Here is a 14,378-nt window from a genome sequence, read left to right as displayed (position 1 = left end):
GGGGGAGGGTATCATGCGCTTTTTCACGAGTCTCTCGTGATTGTCGATGGCTCAATTTGTCCTACCTAGGTAAAACGATGAACCCAATGATGGATTAACTAGCCCATGAACAAACAAGCAAAGTTCAGCTGACTAAACGAGGCAACCAAAGTTGATCGGGCGGCAAATCCAACGACGCTTCAGGGAGCGTATGTATATATAGGAGTACGTATGTGGGTGAACGGATCCACAGCCATAACTGAGCGGATCAAGATGAGCAGATCCGGAGGCACCAACGGTCCTGGGGAGTGGCCGTTTCTAGTGGGCGTCCCGGCGGTGACGGCCATGAGGAAGATCCGCCACGACAGGCCGGATGTCACGGTGGAGGTTATCCCGGACGGCACCCCGGTGCCCGGAGAGTACAACCCCGACCGTGTACGCGTCTTCTATGACTCGCAAGAGCCCGACGCGCCCGTCGCCAAGATCCCCGTCATCGGCTAGCTGGCCCGGACCGATCACCAGTGCATGCTTTTCCTCTTGAGAGCTCAATAAATAAAGCTAGCAGCGTGTTATACCTGCATAGCATAATCCGCCAGCATTATTTTTTTTCAAATGATAAGTGACATACGTGTGGCACGAAGTAACACCGTCTGACATTTTTTACACTAAAGTTGTCATCCGAAAAGAAAATTGAACGTATCATCCAAACAGAAAGTTGCCATGCTTCACAACTAAACTTGTCATACTCTTGTAACTAAACTTGCCATAAAAAACATAAGGACAGAATTGCTTCGTGCCACATGTGTGACACTTATCAGGGACCATTTTTCCTTGTTCACAAGGCACACCAGGCCTGCATAAAAAGAGACAGGTTCTCCAGTGGCCATCAAAATGCAGTGGTAGAGGAATCGACAAATCGAGTTGATCAAAGGGTGCCTACGGTTTGGCGGAGCCTGCGGCCAGTCATGCGTATGTAGGTAGGAGAGGTCCTATTTGGCGCCTTCTGCACTATAGATACGGAAGAGGCACTCATGTGCCTGATCTGATGGGCTGGCCCAGTGCGAGAGTTTCTCACTCACTCGGTTTCACTGCTTGATCAGTCGACCGTTGACGAGTTGAACGTTGACTTTTGAAACAAATCATTGATATGAAAAAATCATAAAATTGAAAAAGTTCATGAATTGGAAAAAAGGTTTGTGAATTTGAAAAAAGTTCGTAAATTTGAAAAAGTTCACGGCACTAAAAAAAGATGTGATTGACCGCCTAAAGGTAGCAAACCATGTGCTAGTCCTAAGCCTAATGGCAAGTAGCACATTACTCCGACCTTCACCATCCTCAACAAAGCATGCACCAAAAATCAAACACCTTCAAATGGATTGACGAGATAGTAGACTACATATATGGGTGCACGTACTTATATTCATTGGTTCCTACTGTGGGTATCAACAAGTTATCATGAATCAAGAGGATGGGGGGAAATGTTCTTCAAGGCCCCCTGTAGGGCATTCTACTATCTCGAAATGCATATCATCTTTGAAAAAGCGTAGCAGGAACGTTACAAACGTGCCATGAGGAACGCCTTGGATAGACAAATTGACCGAAGCAAGGAAGCTTGCACGTATGGCTAGTGGATAAAATAAAGTATATGAGGCCTCATACCCCAACTACACAAGATATCTTGCAACTTGAGGAAGCCCCGATTCATGTTCAACCCCGAGAAATGTGTCTTCGGGAAGTAAACTCCTCTGGTTTATGCTATCCTACTGGGGCATTTTAGTGCAACTCACAATGATCGACATGTAATCCACACCATCTATGTGGTCGTGATCAACCATTTTATCTCTTAGGTAAGAGACCAAGGGCTTCCATATTTCAAGCTCCTACGAAAGGTAAAAAGTTTAAGTGGACCGAGGAGGAGGATGTCACGTTCCCTGAACTCAAAACCTACTTGACCAGTGGAGCCATTCGTTCTCTATGTTGCCACTAGTCTAGGGGCCCTGAGCATTGACTGTTGACCATTGACTTTTTGGAAGAAAAAAACTAAATTTGTAAAGAGTTCACAAAATTGTAAAGAGAGTCTGAATTTTAAAAGTTCATAAGTTTGGAAAAGTTTTTACCTTGAAAAAAGTTCACAAAATAGAAAAATTTCATAAATTTGAAAAAAGATACAAAATAATTCATGAATTTTGAAAATTTTATGAATTGGAAAAAGCTCGAGAACATGGAAAAAATCAAGAAATTTGAAAAGTTCCTAAAATAAGTAAAACAAATCATGAATTTTGGAAAAAAATGTGAATTTAATAAATATTTTGGAACCAAAAAAATTAATGTGTTTGAAAAAAGTAAAAGGAAAAATAAAGATGAAAGGGAAATAAAATGAAAAAGAAAAAAGAAAAAAGAAAAATGAGATAACCAAAAGAAAAGCACTCAGAAAAAAATAGTGGAACCTTCTAGAAGGTTCCCAAAAGCTATAAAACATGTTGTACGGGTTGGCCCACTACACTTGCTATCTCAGGCCTCTACAGGCACCGCCTATGCGGTGCTTCTAATCGGCAGACGACCGCTACAGATTGGACCCATTAATACTTTCACCACTCACCTTTTCTTCTGTGTCTAGCTCAAAAAATATCCAAAAAAATGAAAAACAAAGTTCACAAATTTTAATAAAAGTTCATGAATTTGAAAAGAATGTTTAAAAATTTTAAACTATTAACGATTTAAAAAATCATGACTTAAAAACAGTTCATGAATTTGAAAAAAAAGGGAAAATCCCGTTTTCTTCTTTCTTTTTCTCTTCTTTTTTGTGTCTTGACGATTTTTTTTCCTGTTGTTCGATGTTTTTCACACTTTTTTAGTTTAATTTTTTCCTTTTCATTCTTTTTGTCTTCATTTTTCTCTGTTTCTTTCTTGGTTTCACTCTTTTGTTTGCCTTCCTTTCTTTTTTCTTCATTTCTTTATTTTTTCTCTTTTTTTGCTCTTATTTCATTTTTCCTTTCTACATTTGTTATGGATCAGGAACATTTCTTATGTACATGCTTAACATTTGCCAAATACATGATTAGCTATTTTTTTAAAATATATATTTTTATGTCGCTTTTTTCATACATATTTTACATTTTTTTTGTATACATCAGGAATATTTCTTATGTAACCTTAGAAAATTTTGTCAATGTATGGTTAACAGTTTTCTAAAACAGTTTTTTGTCTACGCTTTCCATAACACTGTACATTTTTGTATACATCAGGAAACTTTACATATACATGTTTACAATTTTTCAAATACATAATTAACATTTTTTAAACATATATTTTTTGAAGACTACTTTTTCCATATACATTTTACAGTTTTTGTATCCAAAAATAAATTACACAGGTTTAACATTTTCCAAATAAATGATTAAAATTTTCAAAAACCTACTTTTTATGCCTATTTTTTACATACACAATGTAAATTGTCCATATACATTCGAAAAAATGGTATACACATTTAACATTTTCTAAATACATTGTTAACATTTTTGAAAATTTATAATTTTTATGTCTATTTTTTCTATACACATTGTAATCTTTTTGTATACATCGAAAACATTTTATATATACATGCTTAACATTGTCCAAATACTTGATTAATTTTTTGAAAACTTATAGTTTTTTATGTCAATTTTTCTCATACACTTTGTACATTTATACATCGGTCACATTTTTCCTACACATATTTAACATTTTCAAATGCATGAGTTATGGTTTTCAAATGTTTTTTGTAAAATTTGTATTTAGAATATTTCCAAGTATGAAAAAATAAAAAATAAAGAAAAAAAGAAAAAGAAAGGGCATAAAATGAGGCTCTACGTCGGCGTTGTCTCGCCCTCGTCCAAGCGGCAGCTCTTCGTCTGACAGTAAGCGAGGCATAGGCGCACCATGGGCAAGGAATCCGTTCTCGCATCATCATATGGGCCGATTACCCTAGCATGACTGTGTCGCTTTTTTTGCAGGGACACTAGGATCCTTTTTATAACATGGTATAGACACATACGCTCATATACATATCCACATAAACTAACCGCTATGAGCACCCCTGAGAGACTGAGCTGGCACATCATTTTGAGATTGATGAACTCGCCTCAGACATCTTCGTAGTCGACAAAAACGTCTTCTCCCACTAAATGCACATCGCCGAAAGGCCTTAAATAAATTCAGCAAAATGCAAGCACCAGTGTCAAGTCTAGGATTTAAAGCCTGGTGGGCTAGGAATACCATTGTCCTTCCCAACCACAGGTCGATTCGCACAGACACGAGATCGTAAGTTATAACCGTACGTACGTGGGTAACACACGGGAAAGTTGTGGTCTGCCTGGTAATTGGTTGTAAGTTGATCAGTATTGAATTCATGCTCCAGCCAACTCATCCAAAAGTCCGAACTGATGGAGGGAGGTGGGTAATATATTTCAACACTCCCCCTCACGTCTACGCTATTTTAGTCCTTAGACGTGGGATCGATGTAGGCCGCAGAATCGTTTTATTTAATACTGCGTTGGCAGGGTCTTGAACTCAAGACCTCTTGGCTCGGATACCATATTGAATTCATGCTCCAGCCAACTCATCCAAAAGTCTGAACTGATGGAGGGAGGTGGGCAATATATTTCAACAATCAGTCACTGGCCGCATGCATACCAGCATATGCTGGCAGGCGATCTGTTGGTTGGTTAATTTGCGCTTGCAGTGACTAGGTCAAGAATTGTCATTTGATCAAATCAATGTATGCATGCAGCCAATCAACATCAAGACAGTGGCAAAACCGTCCTGAGCCGGCCATGCATGAGTTCCACCAATGGAGGGGCGGTGTACGCTATGCCCACTCGTCGTCACCCTAGGTATTACCTTGATTTAATCGTATATATTCCCGGCAGCAAATCCTACAAATACCATCGACTCATGGAGTAAGTATACACGATACTCCTACAGCCAGCCCCCTATATCCATCACAAGTTCACCTGTGATTTCACTAAATTCTCGCAAGGAGCTGAGCGAGGAGGGGTTGATGGCGAAGACGTCGTGGCCTGAGGTGGTGGGGTGGCCGGAGCTGAACGCGGCGGACCAGATCAACATCGACCGGCCGGACGTGTCGGTGGGGTTCTACATGGAGGGCTCCCCGCTGCCGTCCGGGTACGACCCCCGGCGCGTAGTCATCATCGTCAACGCGTCCGGCGTGGTCATCAGGACCCCAGTCGTCGGCTAGCTGCTGGCCTTCAGTCCGGCTGGGTACGTACATGCGGGGGTGTGCATGCTAACACTCCCTGCAACCTGAGTACACTGGAGCCTGTTGTGTTCCATATACGAACGTGCTTATGTATCCCAACTGTTAGGGGTTCTGTATGTGGCCTGTAATCCCTTGATCATGAGGTGTACAGGAATAAATTTCAAGAAAACTCCATTTTGATCTTCTTTTTTATATGAGCAAAGCTAAATACAAGGAGGCAGCCCTCAATGCAATAATTATTATACCATTCACATTGTTAGACTTTTTTTTAAACACAGTACAGACGCAAACGTTCATATACACGCGCATACACTCACCCCTATGAACGCACACATGCACACCCTACCCCTATGAGCACCTCCGAAAGACTGAGCCGACATATCATCTTGGAATTTACGAAGTCACCATACGCACCTCGTCGTTGACGGGAATGTCTCCTCCCACTGAATGCGCATCGCTCGAAATCCTGAAATAAATCCAGGAATAAATGCGAGCACCAGGATTTGAACCCTGGTGGGCTGGGGATACCACAGTTCCTCTAACCATCCAACCACAGGTTGGTTCGCCACATTGTTAGACTTTTGTGATGTTAAAATTGGATATCACCAAAGCCTTTGACACGATGGGGTGGGCCTTGTTACTCGAGATCCTCACCAAGGTGGGGTTCAGACAGAGGTGGTTAGCTTGGCTGGCGGGGCTCCTGGCCTCGACCTCCACGAGGGGGCTTCTAACCGGTGTCCTCGGCCTCCACGAGGGTGCTTCTAACCAGTGGCCTCGGCCTCCACGAGGGTGCCGCTAACAGGTGACCTCAGCCTCCACGAGGGTGCTTCTAACCAGTGTCCTCGGCCTCCGCGAGGGTGCTGCTAACCGGTGTCCTCAGCCTCCACGAGGGTGCTTCTAACCGGTGTGCCTGGCAAGTTGATTTTCAGCCGGCGGGGGCCTTCCCCCTGCTTTTTGTCATTTCCATGGACGGGCTTCACTATTTATTTTGAAAGGCCGAGGAGATGGTTTTGCTGTCGAAGCTTGCTCATTCGGGATTGCGCAATCACACCTCCATATATGTTGATGACGTTGGCACCTTCGTCGAGCCAAATATGATCAGCCTCAAGGCATGCACCAACTTTGGGGTGGCCTCCGGGCTTTACACCAACTTTGCAAAATGCTCAGCCCACCCCATTAGATTCCCCCAAGCAGATTGCCATGTTCTTCACTTCCCTTGCCAGTACCTTCGGTTGCCTCTCGACCTTCGTAAGCCTTCGGCGGCGATCTTGTAGCCGCTAGTGGATAGATTGCTAGGCAGCATAGCTTCCCTTCTATATCGCGGTGGACGTATGAACCTGTTAAAACCCACACTCTCGGCAATGTCGGTGCATTCCATGCTTGCACTTGATATGCCAGCAAGATCCCTCAAGGACATGATCAAGATTTGTCGTGGATTTCTTTGGAAGGCAAGCAATGTGAGGGTGGACATTGCTTAGTGGCTCGAGACAAGGTCTGCATGCCAAAACATCTGGGCGGCCTTGGGATCCGAAACCTTCAGCTACTCAACATAGCCTTGCGTGCTAAGATTGTCATGGTTGCAGCCCACGGTGGCTGAGAAGCCATGGGGAGAGTTCAACATCCAAGTGCATGCAGAATCTCTCATGATCTTCAATGCCGCCACTATATCCATCATTGGGGACAGTAGATCTGCGCTCTTCTGGACTGATTGGTGGCTACCAGCAGGCCGCATCTACAACATCGCACCATGCTTATTCGCCTCAATTTAGGATAGGGTAGCTCGATCCTGCACGGTGAGAGAAGGGGTACGAGGAGACTGGTGGAGGGATGTTAGATCTCAGTGCAGATACACTTTGTGAGTTTCTTCAAATGACGGACTAGAGGGCCGTCATTCCTTCAACGAACAACCTGCAAGGCTCTCTTTGGCGGCCGTGTGGAAACAACTGAAGCAAATTAGGTTTGGCGTTCACGTGAACACCCTCGACTTGAAGATGTTTGCTTGGCTGGCCCTGCAAGACAGGTGTTGGACGGCTGACAGATTGCAGTGCTAGTGCCTGCCACACGCGTACGCTTTCCCATTTTGTGATAAGGAGCCAGAGTCGCTACAACACATTCTCCTAGGATGTATGTTTGCTCGACAGGTTTGACACACAATACTGGGATTAAGGGGGCTTTGAAACTGGATGCCTTCGGCCGATGAGGAGCTGCTCCAGTGGTGGGCTTCCAAGAGCACGGGTACACGGGTGGGGGATGCTTGGACCGGTATCATCTTGGTCACCTGGACCATTTGGACGCATCGGAATAACGGGGCTGCCACAGTTGTGAACGTAGTGTTGTGACATATCCATGATGAGGGGAGCAACTGGAGTACCGCATCATTCTTTAGAGATACGAGTTTTGGGTCCATTCTAATGTCGGTGGACAGGTTAAGTAGTGTGTAGTCTGCATGTCGCTCTCTCTTCTTGGCCTCCATGCAAGTGTTGTAGCCTCTATGGCATCGTAACTCGCCATTTTCCGCTTTCCTCTATGAGCCTGATACATCTTCGAGAATGTATCCTTGAAACAAAAATCATACCAGCAAGACTCTGCTTTTACATTAAAGGTAGAGGGGAAAAGGTTAAAAAAAATACAATGATTTTCAAACAATAACCAGAAAAAAGAAAAGGACAAGGAATGTCACTCCAGCTAGAAGTTCGGTGGTGCAGGTGTTTAGGATGCTTTGTACTTCTTACGAACCTTTTTAATAGATTGGGTCCCTAATAGATTTGGGTCTTTAAAAAAAAGATCCTGACGCAAACACAATGCTACTTTTGCTCTTGAGTACCTTTTCCAGAAGATCAAGATCATTGAGCAGAACATGCATGTTAGAAACCATGCCCAGGTCGTTATTGGGCTGACACATGGACTGGGGGTGACGACCTGGCCTACTTCGCATCATCACACAATAAGATACCTTACTATATCTCGCTTACCGCCTCGCCTGAGGGTTTTATGTGCGAGTTCTAGGGCCGGCCCATTTATTCTCCTTGCTCACTCGCTCAGTTTCGATCCTCGCTCCTCGGGTGCTCGCTGTACTAATTTTTGATCCTTTTTTTAGCCTTTTCTTATGTTTTTTCTTTTCCTTTTCGGGTTTCTTTGTTTCTTCATGATTTTCATTGGTTTTATGTCTTTCTTTATTTTTTCACTAGTTTTCTTTGTTTCTTTTATGGTTTTACTTTTCTTTATTTTTTTCTCTGTTTGTCACTGGCTTTTTTTTACTTTTCTTCCTTTCTTCATTTTCCCTTATTCCTTTGTTTTCCTTTTTTCGTTTTTTATCAGTTCTCTTCGTTTTTCTATATACATTTTTCGTATACATCAGCAACATTTTTTATATATGTATTTAACATTTTTTAAATACATGATTAATATTTTGGGGAAATTAATTTTTTATGTCTACTTTTTCCATGCACGATGTACATTTTTTATAGATCAGGAACAATTTCCACATACATGTTTAACATTATCGAAATATGAGATTATCATTTTTTTAACAAATATTTTTTTATTTTTACTTAATACATACACATATTTCATTTTCTATATATCCTGAATATTTATAAATACTTGATTAAAATTTTTAGAAACATATATTTTCTGTTTCTACATTTTTGTACAAACTATACATTTTTTATTACATCCAGAGCATTTCTTATATAGAAATTTAACATTTTCCAAACACATGATTAACATTTTTGAAAACTTACATTTTGTGCCGACTTTTGTCCATACACATTGTACATTGTTTGAACACATTTCACGTATACATAAAAAAAATTCATACACATTTAATATTTTTCAAATGTATGATTAATATTTTTCATACTTTATGCACAGTGTTTTTCAAAATACGGAGTATATGTTTAGAATATGTGGGAGTATAAACAAAAGTAAAAAAGAGGAATGAAAAAGAAAAAACGAAAATGTGAAGACAAGAAATAGTGAAAAAATGCTCGCTTTTAAGGCATGTGGCCTCCTGCGCGCTAGGCTGGCCGATAACATGCTCGCTTCAGGCGAGGTAGCCATATGTGGCTTTACCTATTTGACGCATTCTGCGTCAAGTAGTCGGTCGTTCGCACAGAACAGATTAAAGCTAGCGACCGAACTGGGCCTGCCCATCAGAGAAGCTAACGAGTACCGGCACCCGGGTTTGGTAACATTCTGGAAGGTTCCAGCCTGGTTTTCCTGGTTTTGCGAAGATTCTTGATGGTTCCTGAGCCGTCTTTTTTACTGGTTTTTCGCTTTTTTATTAATTTTTAATAAACTTTTTCTTTTTTTTCTGTTTCTGTCTCTTTTCTTTTTTCTTTTTTGTTCAGTTTCTTTTTTTATGTTTCTGTTCAAAATTCTCCAAAACGTCTTCAGAAAAATTTGTGGGTTTCAATTAATAATTCTGTTTCAAAACTTGTTCACTAATTTCAAAGAATATTGATGCTTCAAAATTTTGTACGAAAGATTAAAAAAATCATTTCTAAAAATTGTTCACCAATTTAAAATTTTGTTCAAGTCTTGAATTGTGTTCTGGAGTTCAAAAATGTTCCGTTTCAATAATTATGTGCATTTTTCTAAAATTGTGCATGTTTTCAAATTTTGTTATGAAGTTCAAACAAAACTAGGTTTTCAAAAAATGTTCGCTTTCCAAATTTAGTTTTAATTTCAAAAAATGTTCTATTATAAAAAAATGTATTCCAAATTTTTGTTCCAGAGTTTCATAAAATGTTCGTGTTTTCCAAAAATTTAAGAATTTCATAAAATGTTCCCGTTTTGAAAAAAGTTCGCGTATTCTTTTTTCCCGGAGTTTCAGAAAAATGTTCAGTATTTCGAAAAAATGTTCCTCTTTTGAAAATGTTTGGGTTTCTTAAAATTTTGTTTGCAAATTTTAAATGTGATCATGTTTAATAAACATTTTCTTTTTTAAAACAAATGTTTTGGGTTGAAATTTAAAAAATAGTCGGATCTGCGATGGTTTTGGTTCTTAATTTATTCACAGCCCATACAGTCGTCAGTTGAACTGGTAAGAGCATTTCTTGGCGAACGAGAGCTCCTGTTTGATACCTACAGAACGCGACTTTTTTCAGACCTCTAGACACTCTCTACAGTACTGCTGGTTCGCTGCTGCTCGCTAGCTTGAGCCGGCCCAGTCGGATATCTGCCTGTGTGTTCGGCTGGCAATTGACTGCAAAGAGCGGCATACAGGACCTCCCGCCATATGTCTCGCTATAAGCATGCTATCGAAATCACTGGTTAAGGAATACTCGTTGTGAAGATCACTCCAACTCCCAGGTTGTGACAAGTGGCGTGATGCATGTGCGCCAATTGTCGCAACCTGGTAGTTCCTTTTTTTCGTAGATCTGTTTATTCAAAATGTTTTATCTCTTAAACCATGCGTCCAAATCTCAAACCGCGTTCACCGTTGGATTCCTCACGTGGAGATCTTCAAAACTAGATCTTCAAAACGAAAAAACTGTACCGGGATTTAGAAAGAGGCACGCCCGTGCCTCTGACGAAATCACAACCGAGTCTCTAGCGGAAGCAAAACCGTAACTCTCGCGAAAGGAAAAAAAGAGAAAACACGTTTTTTTTTCGTTTCCGAGGAAGCACGACCGTGACTTTCGCGAAAGCACAACCGTGCCTCTCGCGGAAGCAAAACCGTAACCTCTCACGAAAGAAAAAAAACCAGAAAACGCGGTTTTTTTTCGTTTCTGAGGAGGCACGGCCGTGACTCTCGCGAAAGCACAGCTGTGCCTCTCGCGGAAGCAAAACCGTGACTCTCAGAAAATAAAAAGAAACAGAAAACACGTATTTTTCGTTTCCGAGAGGCACGGCCGTGACTCTCGCGAAAGTACAACCGTGCCTCTCACGGAAGCAAAACCGGGACTCTGGCGAAAGGAAAAAAAACAGAAAACACATTTTTCCCCATTTCCGAGAGGCACGGCCGTGACTCTCGCGAAAGCACAACCGTGCCTCTCGCGGAAGCAACGCCGTGACTCTCGTGAAAGGGAAAAAAGAAAATGCGGTTTTTTGCACAAAAAAAATTGAAATTTTTTTTGGTCGAAAAGCTAGGGAAGATCGGTGGAAAACTAAAACGTCGAAAACCCCCCAGAAAAAACCGTTTAAAGAACCGAAAACGCGTGCGGAAAAATTAAAAAATAAAATCCGGAGGGAACGCCCAGAGCGCGACACGTGGTGAATGGGTGAGAGCGCGCCAAGTGGCATTGATCGTTGCGAGGCTCCCAAAGGAGCGCTCGTTAATTAGTTGCTCTCACATGCCATAGTTACGCCAGATGCTTGGGCACCCCTATTTATCGCCTTACGCAATCAAACGGGGACGCCTCGCGTCGAGGCGAGCCCAGATGGGCCGGCGCGGCCGTGCGGGAGGCAAAGGCCTATTTTTTCTGTTTTCTATTCTCATCTTTTGCTTTATTTTTATACTTTTATTTATATTATAAAATATTCTTCATATATATACAATAAACACATTAAAAATATATTGAAAAAGTATTTGAAAATGTTGAATAAGTATTAAAAAATGTTAAACAAGTATTTGAAAAATGTTGAACAATTTTTGGAAAATTTTGAATAAGTTTTCAAATTTTTGAATAAGTACTAATGATTGTTGAAAGAATATTTAAAAATATTGAACAAGTATTTGAAAAATATTGAATAACTATTAGAAATGTTGAACAAGTATTTGAAAATGTTGAATAATTACTAAAAAATGTTGAATGAGTACTCGGAAATTGTTGAGCATGTATTTATAAAATGTTGAATAATTATAAAAATGTTGAGCAAGTATTTAAAAATGTTGAATGAGCGTTCGGACAATGTTGAAGATGTATACAAAAAATGTTGATCATTTATTAAAAAAAAATTTTGACGTATACGAAAATGTAGAGTGAAAACGAAAACAAACATACAAAAAACAAAACAAAAGCCAAAACAAAGAAGGAAAAAGAAAGCAAACAAAAAATGGAGGAAGACCAGGGTTCGAATTCCCATTTCTCTGCTCTCTTCTCTTTTTTCTTCCATTAGCTGCACACGAATGGGCCGGCCTAATTAGTAGACCCCTTCAATGATACGTCTCCTTTTTCTTTCATTAGCTGCACACGAATGCGTCGGCCCAATCAGTAGACCTCTTCAGCGATACGTCCCCATGTGCTCGCGTAAGTCGATAAATAGTCGCCACGCAGATGCTTCGTTCGTGCAAATGCTATATCTCGCTTCTTGCGAGATAGAGCACCACATCATGGTAAGTGTTTTTGCTACCATGTTCGATTGGGCCGTCCAACAACACATTTCTGCAATTATCGGTTTGGGGAACCTTCCATGAGGTTGTAGGAATATTCTAGGCCACTTTTTCCTTTCCTTTCTGTGATTTACTTGACGGTTTTATTAGTTTTCACCATACCAAAATGGTCAATTTCCTTTTTTTAGGTTTTTTTATTTACAAATTTTCTTCTCCTTGTTTTCTTTTTCAGATATGTTTCAACTTCTTTTATTAGATGTTGAACATTTTCTAGATCCCCACCAAACATTTTTTAAATACATGTCAAATATATTTGTACATACATGTTAGAACATTTATCGCATGCACGTTGAGTGCTTTCAAATACACATTGAACATTATTTAAACACATGTTGTACATTTTTCAAATACAAGCCAAATATTTGTCAAAATATATGGTGCACATTTTTCTCAAAATACATTGAAATTTTTCTAAAATACAGGATGTCATTTTCCTAATACATGACAAACATTTTGTAAATACACGATTAGTATTTTAACACAAGATGAATATTTAAGTAAACTCATGGCGAATATTTTGAAGTACACGACGAACAATTTTTAACTCATGATGGACATTTTAATACAAGATGAACATTTATATAAATTAAGGGAATTAAAATATTTTATTTCATTTATATATAAATTTACACTCAAATATTTCTGAAATATATATGTAAGGAAAAAAGAAAAGACGATAAAACTATAAAAAATAAAACGGATAAAATCTCAAAGCTACCAACCTAGCAATCATCTAAAAAAACTTGGTAAACACAAGATGCACATTTGATTGAAGGCGAGTGCCCAATGATGGTCATAAGCAAGTGGGTCTTTTTAGGGAAGTGAACGGATGCTATAGCTGATGCCATTCGATGCTCAATGATGACAATTTGTGCGCACAATGTGATTTTGAGAGCCGTTTCTTATTCGTTGATGATGATAAAACTCATATATTCTAGTTATTTAATTTACGCAGTTTTACAACTAATAGTTTAGTCCAGTGGTGTTGATCCTATTGTTCGTTTGCGTCTGTCATCTCTCTGAGTCTGTAAACGCATTTAACTGCCTACTTATGCATTCTTTGTGATTACACGATATGCGAGAGATCAAATGACGTACTTGGTACTCCCTTCGCTCCAAAATAAGTGTATCAAACTTAGTACAACTTTGTCATGTTCATAAAATAAGTAGCATATGATCCACGTGCGTAATACCTTAGGAAACATATAACTCAGAAAGGGTTATACTTATCTATAGACTATTGATGGAACTCAGGTCTACTTCTCATGTTAATGTATGCCGACCTTTTGATGCAAATTTTGACGAATAAGTTCACCACAAGAAACTTGTTAATAGATGACAATCCTTGTCCGTCACAGATCAGCCAAAAACTGTCATGCATGTCCATCCCTGATGGATTTAAAATCCGTCGTTTATATCGCGTCATAATTTGACATCATACCTTCGATGATGGTTCTTGGCCGTCGTGGATCTGCCCCAGCCCACCGAGCCCAAATTAGGTTGTGACGGAACAAACCGTCACCGATTTACATGACGTGGAAGCAACATGGGCGTCTACATGGTTCTGACGTGGAGGCCAACATGACCAATTTAGTAACGAGCACAATTAGGGGTTTGGCCCAATAGTTTCAGTCATGTCCAACCGATTAGTTGCTTAGTTGTTTATTTTTGTCCTGCCAATTAGCCTACCTGTCTTTTTAGTCCAACCCATTAGCGTCTTTTTAAATCCAGCATGTTTTCTCGGTGCAGCACAATTTACAACCAGACAAACAAATTCTATTCATTTAAAAAATAGCATTGTTC

Source organism: Triticum dicoccoides, chromosome 6B (genome assembly GCF_002162155.2).
Source record: "Triticum dicoccoides isolate Atlit2015 ecotype Zavitan chromosome 6B, WEW_v2.0, whole genome shotgun sequence".
Classification (NCBI taxonomy): Eukaryota; Viridiplantae; Streptophyta; class Magnoliopsida; order Poales; family Poaceae; genus Triticum; species Triticum dicoccoides.
This window is presented reverse-complemented; position numbering follows the sequence as displayed.